This window comes from Triticum urartu, chromosome 3, assembly GCF_003073215.2.
Source record: "Triticum urartu cultivar G1812 chromosome 3, Tu2.1, whole genome shotgun sequence".
Taxonomy (NCBI): Eukaryota; Viridiplantae; Streptophyta; class Magnoliopsida; order Poales; family Poaceae; genus Triticum; species Triticum urartu.
In genome coordinates, this window is record NC_053024.1 from 656897692 (window position 1) to 656919822 (window position 22131).

The following is a 22131-nucleotide window of genomic DNA, read 5'->3' on the forward strand; positions in this document are numbered from 1 at the left end:
TCCTGTCTCTTATGCTTCAGAGTTGTGGCGAAATTCCTCCATGAAGGAGGCAACTTTGCAATCATGCACCCAGCCACGAATTTGTCGGGTAGAACACATTTAAGGAGTTCAAGTTCCTTCACAATGCACTGTATCTCATGAGCTTGTTCAACCACAAAACTGTTATTCACCATCTTGTAGTCATGAAAACTCTCCATGATGTACAGTTCACTGCCTGCATCTGTTGCACCGAATTTTGCATTCAGTGCATCCCACAGAATTTTTCCGTCGTTTATGTGCATGTACACATCACACAGACGGTCAGCAAGAACACTCAGAATGCATCCCACAAACATAGTATTGGCTTCCCGGAACTTTCTCCGATCTTCGTCGGTCATTCCCTCTGGAGCACCAACACTAGCGTGGAAAACTTTCAGAGCAGTAAGCCAGAGCGTGGTCTTCACCTGCCACCTCTTAAAGTGCACACCGGTAAACTTATCCGGCCTCAGTGCATCAGCGAATCCAGCCATAGTTAACTCAGGAAATTGCCTATATTTAGGTTTTTGGATTGTTAGAAAATTAGGCAAGTTCATGATTAATTCCAGTAAATAATTCATGACTAGAAGAGATACTAGCATGCAAAAATCTAGCAAACTAGAAGAACAGCAAGACATGCATAACAGCAGCAAACACGTAACAGTAGCTGTAGAAACAGACATGAACAGAGGATGTTGGACGTACTGATCGTTAGCTATTAAGGGTGCGACAGTGTTGATGACGATGTTGGCGACGATCTGCTGCTGACGGCGATGAATACGACGATGAGTAGCACCGCCCGACTTGGACGGAAGACGACCCGTGATGACGAATTTGAGCAGTCGCGCACAGCGCTTCCCAAAAACCTAATTCGTCCTCTCCCGGTGCAGGATCGCAAAGACGAACGGTTTCGGAGACCTGCTCTCCCACGCGCCGATGCACGCCGGCGTTTGGGATGGAGTAGACTACGATGGCGGCGCAAGTTGTGAGATGAGGAAAAACCCTAGGTGTTTTTCGGTGTATCTCTGGCCGCAGCCGGTAGCTATATATATATTAGGACCAGAGGCGGTATTGTGTCGCGACCACAATCCCAAACCGACTCTGTTTCTAATTCGTATACTTACCGGACAAGAAATCAAAAACTTGTCTGCCAAGACATAAAAATAAAACGGCAAAAGGAAGCTGCGCTCCTGCAAGGAGACGGACCGGATTTCGGCGGACCATTCACGCGCATGTCGCATGTACGCGCCGCCTCGCCACGGCCCGGCCCGGCCAGGCCAGGCCAGGCCAGGCCAGGCGAGGCGAGGCGAGCAAGCGCGCGCGTGTGGTTTTCCCTTTATCTTCTCACACATCACTTAGAGTGGTAGAGAGAACCCACTATATAAAGAGGTCCAACTCTTCTTCAACTTCCAAGGTGGGACTAAACTTAGCACCACCACTTGCCATTTTACACATGGGCTTTGAGATTTCAGAAATTGCTATGGGCCTAGCCCATTAATTCTAACAATCCCCCACCAGATCTCAAATACCCATTTAGAGATTTGCCTTCTCTCACCACTTGTTTAATATACAAGTGTTTCAGTAGAGACTGTTAAGTTGAACTTCTGCCTAGAACTTTAAGCTACATCCATTGACAACTTGACAATGGACTATGCCTTGAATTGCTAGTTTTGTGTGAACAGGTTTCACTCAAAGTCTTAACCAGTACCTGACCGCCAGTAGGCTACCCCGCGGTTTGGAGCTTATACGTCATACTCCCTGGTCTCTTCGTGAGTTTACTAGAGATCACCCAAATCTCATAGACTGCGACGTTTACAGTCAGAACTCATATAGGTGTGTTCTTTCAAGACTGCTCCGTAGGACAGCATCTTTACTAATTATAGCCAATAGAACCACATTAAGGCATGTTGCCGGCCTACCTTACAGATCTGAGCCTTACAGCTCTGAGAGTTTTGCATCTTCACTTGGAGACGATCATAAGTTATTACTCTCCTCAGTTAACCAATAGCTTGTTCTTCCCAGATCCTAATTCACGGGATCTCCGATCACAAAGATTGGGTTACTACTATGGTGTAACATCTATGGGTCTCATACCCATCTCCCTCGATGCAATATCTATCACATTTCGTGATAGTCCCTTTGTGAAGGGATCTGCCAGGTTTTTGTCTGTTTGTATATACGTAACAGTTATTACTCCGGAGTTTCTCAACTTCCTGACAGACTTCAAACGTCTTTTCACGTGTCTTGATGACTTTGCATTATCTTTAGAATTGTTCACTTTAGCGATAACCATTTGGTTATCACAATTCATAAGAATAGCCGGTACAGGTTTTTCAACAACCGGCAAGTCCATCAAGAGCTCACGCAGCCATTCTGCCTCAACAGTAGCTGTGTCCAAAGCAGTTAATTCTGCTTCCATAGTTGACCTCGTCAATATGGTTTGCTTGCAAGACCTCCATGACACTGCGCCACCACCATGAGTAAATACATACCCACTTGTTGCGTAAAGTACATCAACATTGGAGATCCAATTTGAATCACTATATCCTTCTAGCACAGCAGGATGCCCTGAATAAGTAATTCCGTAACTCATAGTACCTCTCAGATAGCACACGACCCTTTCTAGTGCATGCCAATGATCATCACCCGGGTTGGACATGAACCTACTCAGTTTGCTCACAGCAAAAGAGATATCTGGTCCTGTAGCGCTAGCTAAGTACATGAGTGAACTGACAATTTGAGAGTATCTTAATTGATCTCTCGTTTCTTTCTTGTTCTTTCTGAGTGTCACGCTGGGATCATAAGGTGTTGGAGAAGGCTTGCTATCCATAAAACCGAATCGGTTCAAGACCTTCTCAACATAGTGAGATTGCGTTAATGTAATCCCACTCTCATCCTTAATAAGTTTGATGTTTAGAATTACATCGGCTTCTCCCAGATCTTTCATGTCAAAACTTTTTGATAGAAAAGACTTGACCTCATTAATTGCATTAATGTTTGTACCAAAGATCAGTATGTCGTCCACATACAAACATAATATGACACTATTGCCCCCACCATGGCGATAGTAAACACACCTATCAGCCTCGTTAATGACAAATCCTGCAGAAGTCAAAGTTCTTTCAAACTTCTCATGCCATTGCTTAGGTGCCTGTTTCAGACCATACAAAGATTTTAACAACTTGCACACCTTTCTCTCTTCACCCTTTACCACAAACCCGTCAGGCTGATCCATATAGATCTCCTCTTCCAACTCTCCATTGAGAAAAGCTGTCTTTACATCCATTTGATGAATGATAAGACCATAAGAGGCAGCCAAGGAAAGTAACACTCGAATGGTGGTCATTCTAGCAACGGGTGAATAGGTGTCAAAGTAATCTTCGCCTTCTTTCTGAGTGTAGCCCTTGGCCACTAGCCGCGCCTTGTATTTATCAATAGTACCATCAGGCTTTAGCTTCTTTTTGAACACCCACTTACAGCCCACAGGTTTACAACCATATGGTCTATCAGTTAGTTCCCAAGTTCCATTAGAAAGAATTGAGTCCATCTCATTATGAACAGCTTCTTTCCAATCATCTACATCCGGAGATGCATATGCTTCTGCAATCGTCTTGGGTGTGTCGTCCACAAGGTATACAATGAAATCATCACCAAAAGATTTTGCAATCCTTTGTCTCTTGTTCCTTCTAGGAACTTCATTGTTATCCTTCTCAAGGACTTCCTCATGTGATTGTTCGAAATATTCATCAGTTGTACTAGATTCAGGAATTATCTCAGAAGAAAATCTAGCAATGCTATGCATATCTTTCATAGGAAATATGTTCTCAAAAAATGTTGCATCACGAGATTCCATTATAGTATCAACATGCATATCAGGTACTTCAGATTTTACCACTAAAAACCTATAAGCAATGCTCCGTTGAGCATACCCTAGAAAGACACAATCCACTGTCTTTGGTCCAAGTTTGCGTTTCTTAGGAATAGGAATATTGACCTTTGCCAAACATCCCCAAGTGCGCAAATAAGAAAGTGATGGTTTTCTCCCAACCCACTCCTCATAAGGGGTTTTCTCTTTATTATTGTTGGGAACTCTATTCAGGACATGACATGAAGTCAATAGAGCCCCCCCACCATGCCTTAGATAAACCAGCAGTGTCTAACATGGCATTCACCAAGTCAGTCAATGTGCGGTTTTTCCTCTCGGCCACTCCATTTGATTGAGGTGAATAGGGAGGCGTCCTCTCATGAATAATACCATGTTCCTCACAAAATTCATCAAAAACTTTTGGAAAATACTCTCCACCACGATCGGACCTAAGACGCTTGATCTTTCTCTCTAGTTGATTTTCAACTTCAGCTTTATAGATTTTAAAGTAGTCTAATGCTTCATCTTTAGTTTGCAACAAATAAACATAGCAAAATCTAGTCGCATCATCAATCAAAGTCATGAAATATCTCTTTCCACCTTTTGTCAACACACCATTCATCTCACAAAGATCAGAATGTATGAGTTCTAGAGGTGCCAAGTTTCTCTCCTCGGCAGCCTTATGAGGCTTTCGAGGTTGCTTAGATTGCACACAACTATGGCACTTAGAACCTTTGGCAACTGTGAAGTTTCGGAATTAAACTCATGCTGGATAGCCGAGACATTAAACCAAAATTAATATGACATAAACGAGAGTGCCAAATACTTGCATCATCATTAACACTAGCACAAATTTGGTTTACTGACTTATTGCAAAAATCTGAAAGAGAAAAGCGGAACAAGCCTCCGCACTCATAGCCTTTTCCTATAAATTGTCCAAATCTTGACACGATTACTTTATTGGACTCTAAAACTACCTTAAATCCATCTCGACATAGAAGGGAGCCGCTAACTAGATTCTTGTTCATAGTAGGGACATGCTGCACGTTCCTTAGTTGCACGATCTTTCCCGAAGTAAACTTCAGATCCACCGTGCCAATGCCACGAACAGAAGCATGTGACCCATTCCCCATTAGGACGGAAGAATCCCTTGCGACCTGATAAGAAGTAAACAGGGAGATGTCAGCACACACATGAACGTTAGCACCCGAATCAATCCACCACGAAGATGATTGAAATACTGAAAGCACAATAGGTAAATTACCATACCCATCAGTATTGCTAGCGGTCACCATGTTGACAGTCTTGGAGCTTGTTTTCCCTCTGCGGTCTGCACGTTCAGGGCATTCCTTGGAAAAGTGTCCAGGCTTCCCACAGGTAGCACTCTAGCTCAGCCTTGTTGAACTTCTTCTTCTTGAAGGTAGTAGTCTTGGTAGGCTTGTTGAAAACAGGTTTGTTCTTCCCTTTGTTCTTGTTCTGTGGGTACCTCTGCACCATGTTAGCAGTAGGCTGAACCTCACCTCCTTTTTTCAGTGGTATCTTTAGCCCGAGCTTTTTCTTCAACATCAAGAGATGCAATCAGATTTTCAACTGATATCTCCTGTCTCTTATGCTTCAGAGTTGTGGCGAAATTCCTCCATGAAGGAGGCAACTTTGCAATCATGCACCCAGCCACGAATTTGTCGGGTAGAACACATTTAAGGAGTTCAAGTTCCTTCACAATGCACTGTATCTCATGAGCTTGTTCCAACCACAGAACGGTTATTCACCATCTTGTAGTCATGAAAACTCTCCATGATGTACAGTTCACTGCCTGCATCTGTTGCACCGAATTTTGCATTCAGTGCATCCCACAGAATTTTTCCGTCGTTTATGTGCATGTACACATCACACAGACGGTCAGCAAGAACACTCAGAATGCATCCCACAAACATAGTATTGGCTTCCTGGAATTTTCTCCGATCTTCGTCGGTCATTCCCTCTGGAGCACCAACACTAGCGTGGAAAACTTTCAGAGCAGTAAGCCAGAGCGTGGTCTTCACCTGCCACCTCTTAAAGTGCACACCGGTAAACTTATCCGGCCTCAGTGCATCAGCGAATCCAGCCATAGTTAACTCAGGAAATTGCCTATAATTAGGTTTTTGGATTGTTAGAAAATTAGGCAAGTTCATGATTAATTCCAGTAAATAATTCATGACTAGAAGAGATACTAGCATGCAAAAATCTAGCAAACTAGAAGAACAGCAAGACATGCATAAACAGCAGCAAACACGTAACAGTAGCTGTAGAAACAGACATGAACAGAAGATGTTGGACGTACTGATCGTTAGCTATTAAGGGTGCGACAGTGTTGATGACGATGTTGGCGACGATCTGCTGCTGACGGCGATGAATACGACGATGAGTAGCACCGCCCGACTTGGACGGAAGACGACCCGTGATGACGAATTTGAGCAGTCGCGCACAGCGCTTCCCAAAAACCTAATTCGTCCTCTCCCGGTGCAGGATCGCAAAGACGAACGGTTTCGGAGACCTGCTCTCCCACGCGCCGATGCACGCCGGCGTTTGGGATGGAGTAGACTACGATGGCGGCGCAAGTTGTGAGATGAGGAAAAACCCTAGGTGTTTTTCGGTGTATCTCTGGCCGCAGCCGGTAGCTATATATATATTAGGACCAGAGGCGGTATTGTGTCGCGACCACAATCCCAAACCGACTCTGTTTCTAATTCGTATACTTACCGGACAAGAAATCAAAAACTTGTCTGCCAAGACATAAAAATAAAACGGCAAAAGGCGAGCGAGCGCGCGCGTGTGGTTTTCCCTTTATCTTCTCACACATCACTTAGAGTGGTAGAGAGAACCCACTATATAAAGAGGTCCAACTCTTCTTCAACTTCCAAGGTGGGACTAAACTTAGCACCACCACTTGCCATTTTACACATGGGCTTTGAGATTTCAGAAATTGCTATGGGCCTAGCCCATTAATTCTAACAGGTGAAACGTCCAATAGATAGTAGGGTAACCCAAAACCAAGAAGGGCCGGGCTCACGCACACTAACCAGTTGTATTCTGACGCCTGTCACCGGGCGTAGGGCGATACTCTCATTCTGTGGCAGGAAGTAATTACGTGTGGTCCGGCTACATATCAACGGGGAGCACGGCGCTCGCCCAGCACCCGCTATATATTGACCCTCTCTCAGGCAGACAAGTCCAGTACGCCATTGGTCAAAGTCCCCTTTCTTTCTTCGTCTCGCCGGCCGGCCACCTCCTAGTCCCAGGTGAGCCTTCGTCCCCCACTGGCCAGGAAGATGAACGGGTGGCATAGCACGCTGATGAATCAGCAGGTTGGCAGCGCCGGCCTTGGCGTTGGCGGCTCCGTCGGGATGCAGGATGTGGTGGGCCTTGCCGCCGCGGCCGATCCCCAGTTTGTGAGGCTGCGGGACATGGCCCGAGAGAAGATGTAAGCTCTTGCTGCTTTTCTCTGCTCCAACTGCGATTGCGTAGATTAGAGTATTTTGAGAAAAAACTGGAACTCTTAGTAGTCGTATCCTATTCGATGACCTACTCAACAGCAGTACCACGTTTATCACTCTATCATTCCCAACAAATATCATCAAAGGTGATCAATCGTGGACTACGTACCTGAAACTTCACAGGGGCTTGCATATAAATTTTGCATATTTAAGGGGTGCGGTTGAATCCCTGTAACAGTTACAAAAAGATATCTTCTACTCTATCAAAGCTAAAGATCTGAATCTGATATTAATTCACCGATTCAAGTTTTTGCTAACGTTGCAATTGCTGCCTATCTGGCAGCCGCGCCTCCGGGCGCTTGCGAGCCGGCTCGAGGAAATCTTGTTTAGAAAATACCCAAACAAGGTGTTCCTCTCTTTCCTTCTTTATTGGAGCTTTGGTTTTCAGGCAACCAAGTCCATTTCCGAGCAAGATATCAAATATTACCATTTAATTAACCATGTGTGTTTTTGATATCTCTTGTTGTTAGGGCAGATGAGGTACGGTAACATTACGAGGCGACCAATGCTGCCAACAATGATGTTTGCTATCAAGACCTACACGGCTCAGAACCGACAATACCGACAAAATCAACAATCGTTAAGACAGATAGCATCTTCCCCTAGCTATGGGGCGATGTGTAACATCCCAAATTTTCAATTTGGAATGTTATAAATAGGTTATTCATGCATATCATATTTTATTGCATTTTGTTTTGCGATCTTAGAAAATCCTAAGCAACTCAAGCACCCACGGAGAGAGTTGGGGATTTCATGATTTTCATATTTGAATTTTTTTTCAAATATTGAAACAAAGATCATTTTGGTGTTAATTATTTTTTCATCGAAAATATTTCATATTAAAATATATGAAAGGAGATAATATGACTTCTCCAAAATAAAAGAAATATTGAAGGAAAAATGTTAAAATCAAATAAATAATTTTATTTGGTTTTTATTGCTATTTTATTTTAAATTAGGAAAAATATACGTTTTTCAAAATTACATTAGAGGCTCAAATAAATGTTCACTTTATCTGTAATATTATTAGAGGACCGTCAAAATTTATCTCAGGATTTTTGGACTTCGTTTAGTATTTCATTTGTTAGTTTTTCCGCGTCAGGATTATTTAAAAAAAAGTCAACCGACCTATTGGGCCGTGCCCGATCTAGACTCGTCCGAGCTCAGGCTTTATAAGCCCAAGCCCGAGGCGCCCCGAGGCCCAACAGTCGCCGCCGCCCCAAACCATAACCCTAGCACCGCCCAGCCGCCGCCGCCACCACGTTGCCCCCCGCGCCGCCGCCCGCCGCCTCGCGGTAGTTAGCACCGCCGGTTTTCATCGGTTTTGGTTTCGGTAAAAACCCTAGATTGGTTTTATTTTTTGATCGTTTTTTGTTCGGTTTTCTCGGTTTAGTTAAATAGCGGGCATTCATCCGAACGTTCGTTTTAACAAACGCTGTTCGTCAGTTAGCCACAGACAGCGAATGTTCGTTCGTTAGCCTGTTCGTCTCGTTTTATTTTCCAGGGTTTTTTCGCGATTATTTTCGATCGCGATTTCTGCCCTGATCTTCGTTTTAGTTTATCTTTTCGCTCGTTTATCCAAATCAGGTGAAACAAGCGCCTAGATCTTCGTCTCGAAGCCCTTTTTCTGTTTAACCAATTTGAACAAGATTTTGGTACTGTAAAATTTTACTTTAGTCCAGATTAGTAAACGGATCTTGTTTCTTTCGTAGTCCAGATTAGTAATTTGAACAAGATTTGATTCTTTTTGCAAACCGGAGTTCTTCTGCTGAACTTTCAGGTTATATCTTCTTATTTGAGTTTTACCCGTGCATCTTTGCTTGAGTGCTTATGTATGCTATTGTTTATTTGCGATAGAATTCCCGCAGTGCGAAGCATGCTACTAAGAGTCACTAGGTTTTGCGAATCGTCGGCAAGGCAAGTAACACATTGATCATACTCTTTTCATACCCAGTTTTTATGCATTAGTTACAATCCTCAAACACTGCATGATTAGGATGTGTTTTACTTGTGGGTATTGGGAAGTAGATGATGAGGTAGAACCTATTACCTGTTCTATTATCAAACCTTGGGAGTTACTTCTACGTTATGCTTATATCGCCATGCTATGCTCGTAGACGTGGATTGAGTTTGAGTGTATCCATGATAAATGTGAGATTGTTAACTAATGGTACAACTTAAGGTGCCAACTTTGATACACATCTGGGTGGATTGTTGGTTTGGGCACCTGGGGTTATACCAGTGTTGTCCTAGGAGATCCCGGGGTTATACTGTGTGATCGTCCTATGGTACGCCACCCAGGCTCAAAGGGATCATAAGATTATTCAGGCTAGAAACTTCCGTGTGTAGCCATGATGACCCACAAGTATTGGGGATCTATCGTAGAACTTTCGATAAATAACAGTGTCGAACCCAACGAGGAGAAAAAGGAAATGATAAGCGGTTTTTAGCAAGGTATTCTCTGCAAGCACTAAAATTATCGGTAACAGATAGTTTTATGATAAGGTAATTTGTAACGAGTAGCAAGTAATAAATGTAAATAAGGTGCAGCAAGATGGCCCAATCCTTTTTGTAGCAAAGGACAAGCCTGGACAAACTCTTATATGAAGGAAAGCGCTCCCGAAGACACATGGGAATTATCGTCAAGCTAGTTTTCATCACGTTCATATTATTCGCGTTCGGTACTTTGATAATTTGATATGTGAGTGCACCGGTGCTTCGGTACTGTTCTTACTTGGACAAGCATCCCACTTATGATTAATCCCCATTGCAAGCATCCACAACTACAACATAAGTATTAAGGTAAACCTAACCATAACATGAAACATATGGATCCAAATCAGCCCCTTACGAAGCAACACATAAACTAGGGTTTAAGGTTCTGTCACTCTAGCAACCCATCATGTACTTATTACTTCCCGATGCCTCCCTCTAGGCCCAAACAATGGTGAAGTGTCATGTAGTCGACGTTCACATGACACCACTAGAGGGATGACAACATACATCTCATCAAAATATCGAACGAATACCAAATTCACATGACTACTAATAGCAAGACTTCTCCCATGTCCTTAGGAACAAATGTAACTACTCACAAAGCATATTCATGTTCATAATCAGAGGGGTATTAATATGCATAATGGATCTGAACATATGATCTTCCACCAAGTAAACCAACTAGCATCAACTACAAGGAGTAATCAACACTAGCTACTAGCAACCCACTGGTACCAACCTGAGGTTTGGATACAAGAGATGAACTAGGGTTTGAGATGAGATGGTGCTGGTGAATATTTTGATGGAGATTGACCCCCTCCCGATGAGAGGATCGTTGGTGATGATTTCCCCCTCCCGGAGGGAAATTTCCCCGGCAGAACAGCTCTGCCAGAGCCCTAGATTGGTTCCGCCTAGTGGCGGAGGAGTCTCGTCCCGTGAGTTGGATTATGATTTTTTCCTCGGGGAAAGACCTCATATAGCAGAAGATGGGCATTGGAGGGCCACCAGGGGGCCCATGAGGCAGGCGGGCGCGCCCCCCACCCTCGTGGCTGATGGGTGGCCCCCCTCTGGTACTTCTTGCACCCAATATTTTATATATATTCTGAAAAGTGCTCCCGTGGAGTTTCAGGACTTTTGGAGATGTGCAGAATAGGTCTCTAATATTTGCTCCTTTTCCAGCCCAGAATTCCAGCTGCCGGCATTCCCCCTCTTCATGTAAACCTTGTAAAATAAGAGATAATAGGCATAAGTATTGTGACATAATGTGTAATAACAGCCCATAATGCAATAAATATTGACATAAAAGCATGATGTGAAATGGACGTATCAACTCCCCCAAGCTTAGACCTCGCTTGTCCTCAAGCGAAAGCCGAAATCAAAAAATATGTCCATGTGTTTAGAGATAGAGGTGTCCATAAAAATAAAATACGGACATGAGGGAATCATGATCATTCTTAGAACATCAATCTTTGTTTATGATCTCTTATGCTAAAGTAACAATTCAATCACAATTTCAAGTATGAATCATAAACTTCATTGAAAGCTAACAAACTCTAATCTCAGTCACCGAGGCAATTGCAATTTATCATAACATAGGAAAGAGTCAATATAAGAGCTTTTCAGCAAGTCCACATACTCAACTATCATTTAGTCTTTCACAGTTGCTAACACTCACGCAATATTTATGGGTATGGAGTTTTAATCGGTCACAGAGAAAGATAGGGGCTTATAGTATTGCCTCCCAAGGTTTTACCTCAAGGGTAATGTCAACAATAATAGCTCATACAAACTCACATCCAATTAGCTATATGTATCTGGAACTTTCCAACACATTGTGCTTGCCAAAAGATAAAATGTAAAAAGGAAAGGTGAAGATCACCATAACTCTTATATAAGATAGAAGATAAAAGTAAAAGATAGGCCCTTCGTAGAGGGAAGCAGAGATTGTCATGCGTTTTGTGGTTGGATGCAAAAAATCTTAATGCAAAAGAACGTAACTTTATATTGCCACTTGTGATATGGACCTTTATTATGCAGTCCGTCGCTTTTATTTCTTCCACATCACAAGATCGTATAAAGCTTATTTTCTCCACATTAATAAGTCATACATATTTAGAGAGCAATTTTTATTGCTTGGACCGATGACAACTTACTTGAAGGATCTTACTCAATCGAGTTTAGGGATATTTGGAGGCACAAGTAGTATCTCTACTTGGTGCAAAGAAATTGGCTAGCATGAGAGGGAAAAGCAATCTCAACATGTTGGATGATCCATGACATTATAATTTATCTCAGATGTAAGAAAACACAACCCATTACATTGTCTTCCTTGTCCAATGTCAACTCTTTAGCATGTCATACTTTAGTGAGTGCTTACAATCATAAAAGATGTCCAAGATAGTATATTTATATGTGAACCTCTCTTTCTTTATTACTTCCTATTAATTGCAACGATGACCAAAACTATGTTTGTCAACTCTGAACAACTTTTACTCCTCATACTCTTTATATGTGAGCTCATTACTGTCCATAAGATCCATATGATCTCTTTATTTCTTTTTATTTTATTCCCTCAAGATCATAGCAAAATAATCAAGCCCTTGACTCAACACTAATCTTATTATATAGCTCACGGACTCGATTACATAGGAAGATCATAAGGCAAATCTCACAACTAGATCATCCTAAAACTTTATTCTACTAGATCAAGATATTATCAAAAGGATCGAACTAAGAAATATGGTAAAGATAAAAGTGATGGTGGTACGATACCAGGGCACTCCCCCAAGCTTGGCAGTTGCCAAGGGGAGTGCCCATACCCGAGGCTTAGTTCTTGTTTGTTGGTGAAGAAGAAGATGGTTTTGTTGATGGTGTAGGATTCTTCCTTAATTTGTGCTTGAGGACAAAATTTTGATCCCTCAGGTCATCGATCTCCTGCTCCAGGTTTAATATCTTTTTGCATAATTCGTGCTTGTTTTCCTGCAAGCACTAGTGCAGAACCGGGCAATAGCACCGGTTCGTAAGGCCCTTTAGTGCCGGTTCCATAACCAGCACTAAAGTGTGGTCACTAAAGGCCCCCCCCCTTTAGTACCAGTTCAGCACGAACCGGTGCTAAAGGGCAACCACGTGGCACGAGCCAGCCCCGGGGGCCGGGAGCCCTTTAGTACCGGTTGGTAACACCAACCGGTACTAAAATGTTTGGGTGGTTTTTGGTTTTATGATTTGTTTTTCACTTAATTTTGTGTTTTCCATTTTAATTCTTTTTCGTTTGCTGGTATTTTACGATACTACACATTGTACACGTTATGCATATATATAAATATAAATAGAATTTCTAGTAGAACCAATCATATATATATCATCAATGTCTCACAAACCACCATATTAATTCACACATACACACATGTATAGCTATATACAATTTCTCCTACATATGCATGTTGCCTTCGGAGACAGTGGCATTAGCCTAATTGGTGCCTTCGGAGCACGATGACAATTGGAAGTGGTTCATGACCTGGTCGATGGGGGCGGTAGCGGGTAATAGTATTCTCCCTTCGGATTTATGACCTGGTCGAGCAAAAATCCCGCTATTTCCTCTTGAAGTGCTTCTACGCACTCCGTTTCTAGGAGCTTGTCCCGCACCTCTTTGAACTGTTAAGAAGGAGATCAATATGCATGTGTATTAGTTGTGTGACTAGATATCGATAATGGTGTAAAAATTGTGAATAGTGTTCTGACAAGCGTACCCATTCCTGTCTTTGAGATCTGCTCCTTTCGGACGCCATCATGCGAATGTTCTCGCAAACGCAGAATGCACACAGATTAGTCCCCTACGCCTGCTTCAGGGCCTTTATTACGAGAATGGAATTTAATTTGATCAGATAATAATTAATCAAGCATGATAATTAAAGAGATGGCAGCTAGCTAGTACTACTTAATTACTTACCTTGGGTCGAAACCATTTCAGCTGTCGTTTCCATTCGCCTTCCATGACGCTGATGAACCTTGCCCAAGCCCTGCCCGCCGACAAAGAAAATGAATAAAGGGGTTATTAAATAGTTCATATCATGAAATGACGAACTAACTAGGCCGAGATATATAGTTAATAATGATTGAAATTACCTGTTGACTATCCCAAACAAGATGTTATAGTCACTATTTGCTTTGAGTAGTGAGTCCAGTATTTGAACTATTCCGGCGTCAACTTTAATGATACACAAGATCCAGTGAAATCTGCATGCACACACGTTTGCATGTCTTAATTAAGTGGGCATATGTAAGCAAAAACATGTAGCTAGCTAGTAGGCAAAAACAGAGAATTTGTAGTACAAGAAAGTGTGACTCATTGAAGTTGTAAGGAAGTAGTATATCTTCATTGTATTTGAGGCGCTTCAAGAACTCTAGCATGCTGTCCTCTACCTGCTTTTCATGATGCTTGTTTATTGTCCATGTGTATTCATTAACGGTGTTTGGGTCAATGAACCCAATGCCATAGCGTCCACCTTTTCTCATTTCATACATCTTCATCCTGCATAATACCACAGAAAAGAATATAGTGAGGATAATTACAGGTAATGATTGATCAAAAGGATCACTACAACTAGCTTGAGACTTAAATTACATAAAGAAATCACTTACAAACAATAGCAACTGATGATAGATTTGTCGAGTGCGTCTTGATTGTATAACTGAAACAGTTCAGAATACTCAACGGTCACAGGTTTCTCATGGTAGTAATGATCCTTCTTGACTTGCACCATGAGGGACTCTCGATCGGATCTCTTGGTAATGTCCATGTACCATTGATGTAATTCATACATTCTCGTTGGGAGCTTCTTGACCACTTCTGGCTTGACCAAAGGTTGGCCCCAGGCATATTTCCGTTTTATTTCCTCCTCTGTAAGCACAGGCATGTCCTCGATCTCGAGGAGTTGTCCAACAGTGATTTTGAGAGTTTCAGCCTGCATTATATGCTCCTGGGTTATTACCACATCGCCCACCTCGGGAACGTAAACTGTTTAGCCACAATAATATTGGGCGCGCGTACTGTCACGTGTTGTTGGCGACACAACAAGCGGGGGATCGATTGCGCCGCCTGTTCTCCCAGCTGGGCAACGGTTTTCCCGCATTTTTTGACAGTTGCTTGTTGTTTGCTCGAGCTCGAGCTTGCCTCCTTCTGTAGACGTTGTCGATGTAACTTCCTGATGTGGCGCTCATAGTCTGTGTCAACAGGCTTAGGAGCTGGTGGTTGAGCCATACGAATGAAGTGGTCAACTACTTCCACAGGCACTTTCTCCCTTGGCGGCGATGGCGGTTTCGGTCCAAAATGGGCGTCGACTTCTGCCCGCACTATGGCATTGGTTTGCTCCTCGGTCCTGTCGTAAACCCTCTCAGGAAGAGGAGTAGTGAGGTTTGGACCATATTTATATCGCTTGCCTCCGCCTGTACTTCCTGTACTATGACCTCGACTCGTACCGCTACGCACCATAGCTGCGGGGTGTCTCTTCTGCGATTGCTGAGGTGGCGGAGACGGCTGACGGTGCTGAGTTGGACGAGGAGGAGTGGCCTGAAGCTATGCCGGACTTGCAGTGGCCTGAGGTTGTGCCGGACTTGGAGGAGGAGTGGACGTCTGATGCTGTGTTGGACTTGGAGGAGGAGTGGCCTGACACTTTGCCGGACTTGGAGGAGGAGGAGTGGCCTCACGCGTTGGTGGACTTGGAGGAGCGGGAGTCTGCTGACTCGGTGGCAGACTTCGACGAGGAGTCGGGTGACGCGGTGTCGGTGGCCTTCGAAAGATGATGCAATCCTTTCTCCATAGGGTGATACGATGTTTGGCATCTCCGAGTGTGTGCTCCTCGTCACCTCCAGGAATGTCAAGCTCTAGCCCCGAATATTGGTCCACCACCTCATCAACCATGACACGAGCATAGCCTGTTGGAATCGGGTTGCAATGGAAGGTTGCATCGGGGGAATTTGTATAAGAAACACCGTCCGCCACCTTCAAGGATATGTTCTTAATTTTGAAGTGTAGCTCGCAGTTAGTGTTCTCCGCGATATCATCCACGGGGTATCTATCCAACATTGCGTCAAACGGGGCGAAACCCACGCTGCTTCTCGGCATGGATGGGGCGGTGGTATCCAATGCTGGATCATCCGCTAGCTGCTGCAGTTGCTGAGACCCCCTTTGCTGGCTAAGTGAGTCGATCTGCTCCTTCTGCCGCTGGAATTTGATTGCCAAGTACGCGTGTGCTGATTCTAGGCCTTGAAGGCATTCATAGTCGATCTTCCTCTGCTCCTCCTCCATCTTCCTCTTCTTCTCCTCCGCAATCTTCTTTCTCGCACGGGTTCTGTAGTCGGCGTTCCAGTCCGAAAACCCCTCATACCACGGAATAGCGCCCATGTCTCGTGTTCTTCCCGGGTGTTCAGGATTTCCCAGGGTACGCGTAAGCTCGTCGTTCTCTCTGTTGGGCTCGAACAACCCGGATCGAGCCTCTTCTATTGCAACAAGTAGCTTATCTTCGGCTCCGTCCAGACATGCCTTCTTGGAAACTTTGCCTGTCTTCGGGTCCAACTCCCCACATGTGCATAGAACCAAGTCCTGCACCTGGGGGGCCAGCTCAATGTTTCTGGAGTGACACTTGCATCCAACATCTCTTTCTCAGACTTATCCCACTTAGGCATTCCCACCGCATAGCCACCTGGCCCCAGCTTATGGAACTTATCCTTTTTTGTGGCATTGGCCTTGTTTATTCTTGACCGTTCCTTAGATAAATCTGAATCCTTGAATTTCACGAAATCGTCCCAATGAGCACTTTGATTCTCTAGTGTTCCCTTGAATACTGGAGTCTTCCTTCCTCCCTTGACGTACTTGTCCCATTCACGATTCTTGTGGTTCCTGAATGCAACCGCCATCTTCCTAAGAGCAGCGTCCTTGACTTTCTGCACATCTGCTTCTGTGAAATGATCTGGTAGGGTGAAATGTTCCATGAGAGTATCCCAAAGCAGACTTTTTTGTCTGTCATCGACAAAAGTAAGATCTGGACGTGGCTTTGCTGGCTTTCTCCATTCTTGAAGGGAGATCGGGAGTTGGTCCTTCACAAGAACTGTGCACTGACGAACGAACTTGTCCGCAATCTTCTTAGGCGCTAATGGTTCGCCATTACGTTTGATTGCCTCGATATTATACTTTACGCCCTCCTTCAACGTTTTGTTCGGGCCTCATTTCGTCCTTTTGCCTGAAGATTTGCTCGATCCGGATGGCTGAAAGAAGAAAGATCGATTCGTTAATATATCTTCAACTCATTTAAAACATGTGATGATCACCAGATGCCTGCTTATATAAATATATATACCTCTCCGGTGTTGTCATAATCGTAGTTCATGACTTCATCAATTCGGTCATCGCGATCGAATATCATATCACCCTCTCCGGTGTTGTTTAGAAATTCAGAGCCGTCTTAATCTTCTTCATTCTGATCATCATCTGGCCCGCGTATTATATCGAACATGGTCTGTTCTCCCTCTCTGTTGGTATTGTACGCCATAGCTTTTATTTAACTATGCCAAAAGAAATATAAAACAATTTAGTATTCAAATTACATCGTCTCGAATAATAGATATAATCTCGAATACATCATCTCGAATAATAGATATAATCTCGAATACATCGTCTCGAATAATAGATATAATCTCGAATACATCGTCTCGAATAATATATAATCTCGAATACATCGTCTTGAATATTATATATCGAGTACATCACTGGCTAGGTAGCTAATAAAGAACGAATACTACAGAAGAATCTAGGACACTCGCGGTTCCTACGGTGCGGGCGGTGGACACCCAAAGAGAAGGAACCCTCACAGGATCATAGCTGAAGTGAGATCCCTGAAGAAACTGCCAGGTATTGGAGAACCTGCCGCCCTCTAACGCAACCATGTAGCGATGGACGTGCTCGTCCTCCTCCCTGACACGGCGACGTACCACCTCCGGCGGGGCCGGCTCCCTCCGCACCAAAACTGGCCCACGCGAACGCCACCAAATGAGATCAGGGTCGACGACGGGACCCGGGGCCGGGTTCCTCATCAAGCGGCACGCCCCTCTAGGCAGCACCTCCCAGTGCCAGCCCGGCGGAGCCCAGTCCCGGACATGGGTCAGTCGGACGTCGTCGCGGACGGGTCGACGGCGAGGATGCGGGCCGGGCATCGTCGAGAACAAATACTAGCTATATGCCCGTAAAAAGTAACATTTTTTTAATGATTGGATTTTGATAACTAAAATTTCTAACATTTCTATATAACTAACATTTCTATAACATTTCAAATATTTCTAGAACTAAAAAAAAGAAAAATTTCTAACTTTTTTATAACTATTTCTATAACTAAAAAACAAAAAAATTTCTAACAATTCTAACTTTTTTATAACTATTTATATAACTAAAAACAGAAAAATTTCTAACAATTCTAACATTTCTAACTATTCTAACAATTCTAACATTTCTAACTATTTCTAAAAAACAGAAAAATTTCTAACAATTTCTAAAAAACAGAAAAATTTCTAACAATTCTAACTTTTTTATAACTATTTCTATAACTAAAAAACAGAAAAATTTCTAACAATTCTAACATTTCTAACTATTCTAACAATTCTAACATTTCTAACTATTCTAATAATTCTAACATTTCTAACTATTTCTAAAAACAGAAAAATTTCTAACAATTTCTAAAAAACAGAAAATTTCTAACTATTTGTATAATAAAAAACAAAAAATGTATGTGTGTGTGTGTGCGTGCGCTCACCGGCGAGGCGAGAGGCGGCGGGGGGCGGCGACGGGGACGGCGACGGGCGCGGCGACGACGGGGATGACGATGATGGGGACAGGGACGGGGCGGCGTTGACGGGGAGGGGGACGTACGGGCCGGGGCGGCGACGACGATGGGGATGTACGGGGCGGCGACAACGGGGACGACGCGGGACGGGCCGAGACGGGGCGGCGGTGACGACGGGGACGACGGGGACGGGGATGACGGGGCGGCGGTGACGACGGGGACGACGGGGACGGGGATGACGGGGCGGCGATGATGGGGGCGACGACGAGGGATGGAGACGTACGGGGGGCGCGGCGGGCGACAGTGCAGAGGAGAAGAAGCAGATGAGAAACTGAAATTTTCGTAAGTGTTGTTTATATAGGAGGGGCCTTTAGTACCGGTTGGAGCCACCAACCAGTACTAAAGGCCTGTTTTGGCCAGGCCAAGCGGCGGGAAGCGACCCCCTTTAGTACCGGGTGGTGGCTCCAACCGGTACTAAAGGCCCCCCTTTAGTACCGGTTGGTGCCACGAACCGGTACTAAAGGGGGTGCGCTGGCGCAGGTGCGGTGCGGCAAGTTTAGTCCCACCTCGCTAGCCGAGGGGCGACCGCACTGGTTTATAAACCCCCGTGCGGTAGCTCTCTCGAGCTCCTCTCCAAAGCAGGCCTACTGGGCTTACATGTTCTGTGCTGCCCTGTAGGCCTACTGGGCCTTTGCGGGCCTGCATCCTGGCCCAACAAAAGGTTGGGTTTCTAGTCGTATGCCGGCCGCTTTGGCCTAGTAGGCGGGTTTTTTTTGCTTTATTTATTTATGGGTTGTTTTTTTGTGTATTTAGAGTTTCTTTGTGAATATTTTTTGCTTTAGGTACAAAAAATTACAAACTTTCTGTTAGTGCCCGTAGTTTTCAAATTTGAATAGTTTAAATTTTGAATTATTTGAAATTAGTGTGAATCACTAGTTTGTGAATAATTTAACTTTAAAAATCAGTAAAGGCATGAAAGAATTTGTTTGCACATAAAATTTCTTCGCGTTTCAAATGCCAAAACACATAATTAACTACCCTAACTATTACAGAGATTCCCTTCTGGGTGTGAAACATAGAAGAAAGTGATGATAGTGAAGCCGATCACATCCCAGATATTTGGGTGTGAAACTTTTTCTTCGCGTGTGTCCCTTTGCGCCGTAACCATGGAAAATCTTCATCATTTAACAGGATGCCCGGGTCAATATTCACTGTGAATGGAGCAATTTCATCAAACTTTTCATAATCTTCTGACTTGTCTGTCTTGTCATCCACTCCCACAATGTTTCTCTTCCCAGAAAGAACTATGTGCCGCTTTGGCTCATCGTACGATGCATTCGCTTCCTTATCCTTTCTTTTTCTTGGCTTGGTAGACATGTCCTTCACATAGAAAACATGTGCCACATCATTGGGTAGGACGAATGGTTCGTTTGCATACTCAAGATTGTTGAGATCCACTGTTGTCATTCCGTACTGCAGGTCTTCCATTACCCTGCATCGTGTCATATTGACCCATTTGCACCGAAACAAAGGGACCTTCAAACCACGTCGATAGTCAAGTTCCCATATGTCCTGTATATAACCATAATATGTTTCCTTTCCCGTCTTGGTTTCTGCATCAAAGCGGACACCACTGTTTTGGTTGGTGCTCTTCTTATCTTGGGCAATCGTGTAAAATGTATTACCATTTATCTCGTACCCTTTGAAAGTCATTATATTCGAAGATGGTAACTGGGACAGCAAGTATAGGTCATCTTCAATAGAGGTGTCATGCATGGTACGTGTCTGCAACCAGCTGGCGAAACTCCTGGTTTGTTCACGTGTAATCCAGTCATCAGACCGCTCCGGGTGTTTGGAGCGTAGCAAATTCTTGTGTTCATCCATATACGGAGCCACCAAGGCGGAATTCTATAGAACTGTGTAGTGTGCTTCAGTGAGAGAATGTCCGTCCATACATATTATTTGTTCCCCTCCTAGCGTGCCTTTTCCATCCAGTCTGCCCTTATGCCGCGATTCAGGAACACCAATCGGCTTAAGGTCAGGAATAAAGTCAATACAAAACTCAATGACCTCCTCATTTTGACGGCCCTTGGAGATGCTTCCTTCTGGCCTAGCACGGTTATGAACATATTTCTTTCAGACTCCCATGAACCTCTCAAAGGGGAACATATTGTGTAGAAATACAGGACCCAAAACGTTAATCTCTTCGCATAGGTGAACTAGGACATGCGTCATGATGTTGAAGAAGGATGGTGGGAACACCAACTCGAAAATGACAAGACATTGCACCAAATCATTCTCTAACCTTGGTATGATTTCTGGATCGATTACCTTCTGAGAGATTGCATTGAGAAATGCACATAGCTTCACAATGGCTAATCGAACGTTTTCCAGTAGAAGCCCCCTCAATGCAACCGGAAGTAGTTGCGTCATAATCACGTGGCAGTCATGAGACTTTAGGTTCTGGAATTTTTGTCTCTGCCATGTTTATTATTCCCTTTATATTCGACGAGAAGCCAGACAGTACCTTAATACAGAGCAGGCATTCAAAGAAGATTTCCTTCTCTTCTTTGGTAAGAGCGTAGCTTGCATGACCCTGAGGTATGCCGTCTTTTCCGTGCATACGTTGCTGGTCCTCTCGTGCCTCAGGTGTATCTTTTGTCTTCCCATACACGCCCAAGAAGCCAAGCAGGGTCACACAAAGATTCTTCGTCACGTGCATCACGTCGATTGCGGAGCGGACCTCTAGGTCTTTCCAATAGGGCAGGTTCCAAAATATAGATTTCTTCTTCCACATGGGTGCGCGTCCATCAGCGTCATTCGGAACAGGTTGTCCACCAGGACCCTTTCCAAAGACCACCTTCAAATCCTTGACCATATCATGTACATCAGCACCAGTACGGTGGCGAGGCTTCGTCCGGTGATCCGCCTCACCTTTGAAATGCTTGCCTTTCTTTCTTACGGGATGCCTGCTCGGAAGAAATCGACGATGTCCCAGGTACACATTCATCTTACAATTAGCCAAATATATACTGTCGGTATCGTCCAAACAGTGCGTGCATGCGCGATATCCCTTGTTTGTCTGTCCTGAAAGGTTACTGAGAGCAGGCCAATCATTGATGGTCACGAACAGCAATGCCTTTAGGTCAAATTCTTCCCCCATGTGCTCATCCCACGCACGTACACCTGTTCCATTCCACAGTTGTAAGAGTTCTTCAACTAATGGCCTTAGGTACACGTCAATGTCGTTGCCGGGTTGCTTAGGGCCTTGGATGAGCACTGGCATCATAATGAACTTCTGCTTCATGCACAACCAAGGAGGAAGGTTATACAAACATAGAGTCACAGGCCAGGTGCTATGGTTGCTGCTCTGCTCCCCAAAAGGATTAATGCC

At 44.0% G+C, this 22131-nt stretch overlaps 1 long non-coding RNA gene and 1 pseudogene across 1 annotated transcript; one reads left to right on the forward strand and one right to left on the reverse strand.

Moving 5' to 3' along the window:
- Window positions 1-4950: 4950 nt before the first annotated feature.
- On the reverse strand, window positions 4951-5258 carry LOC125549021. The gene is made up of 2 exons (XR_007301220.1): window positions 5150-5258; window positions 4951-5037 (listed from the first exon to the last, which is right to left on the reverse strand). It is a non-coding gene; the product is annotated as an uncharacterized LOC125549021 (long non-coding RNA).
- Window positions 5259-7188: 1930 nt separating this feature from the next.
- The window catches only part of LOC125547119, a 134357-nt pseudogene continuing 119414 nt past the window's right edge, over window positions 7189-22131 (forward strand).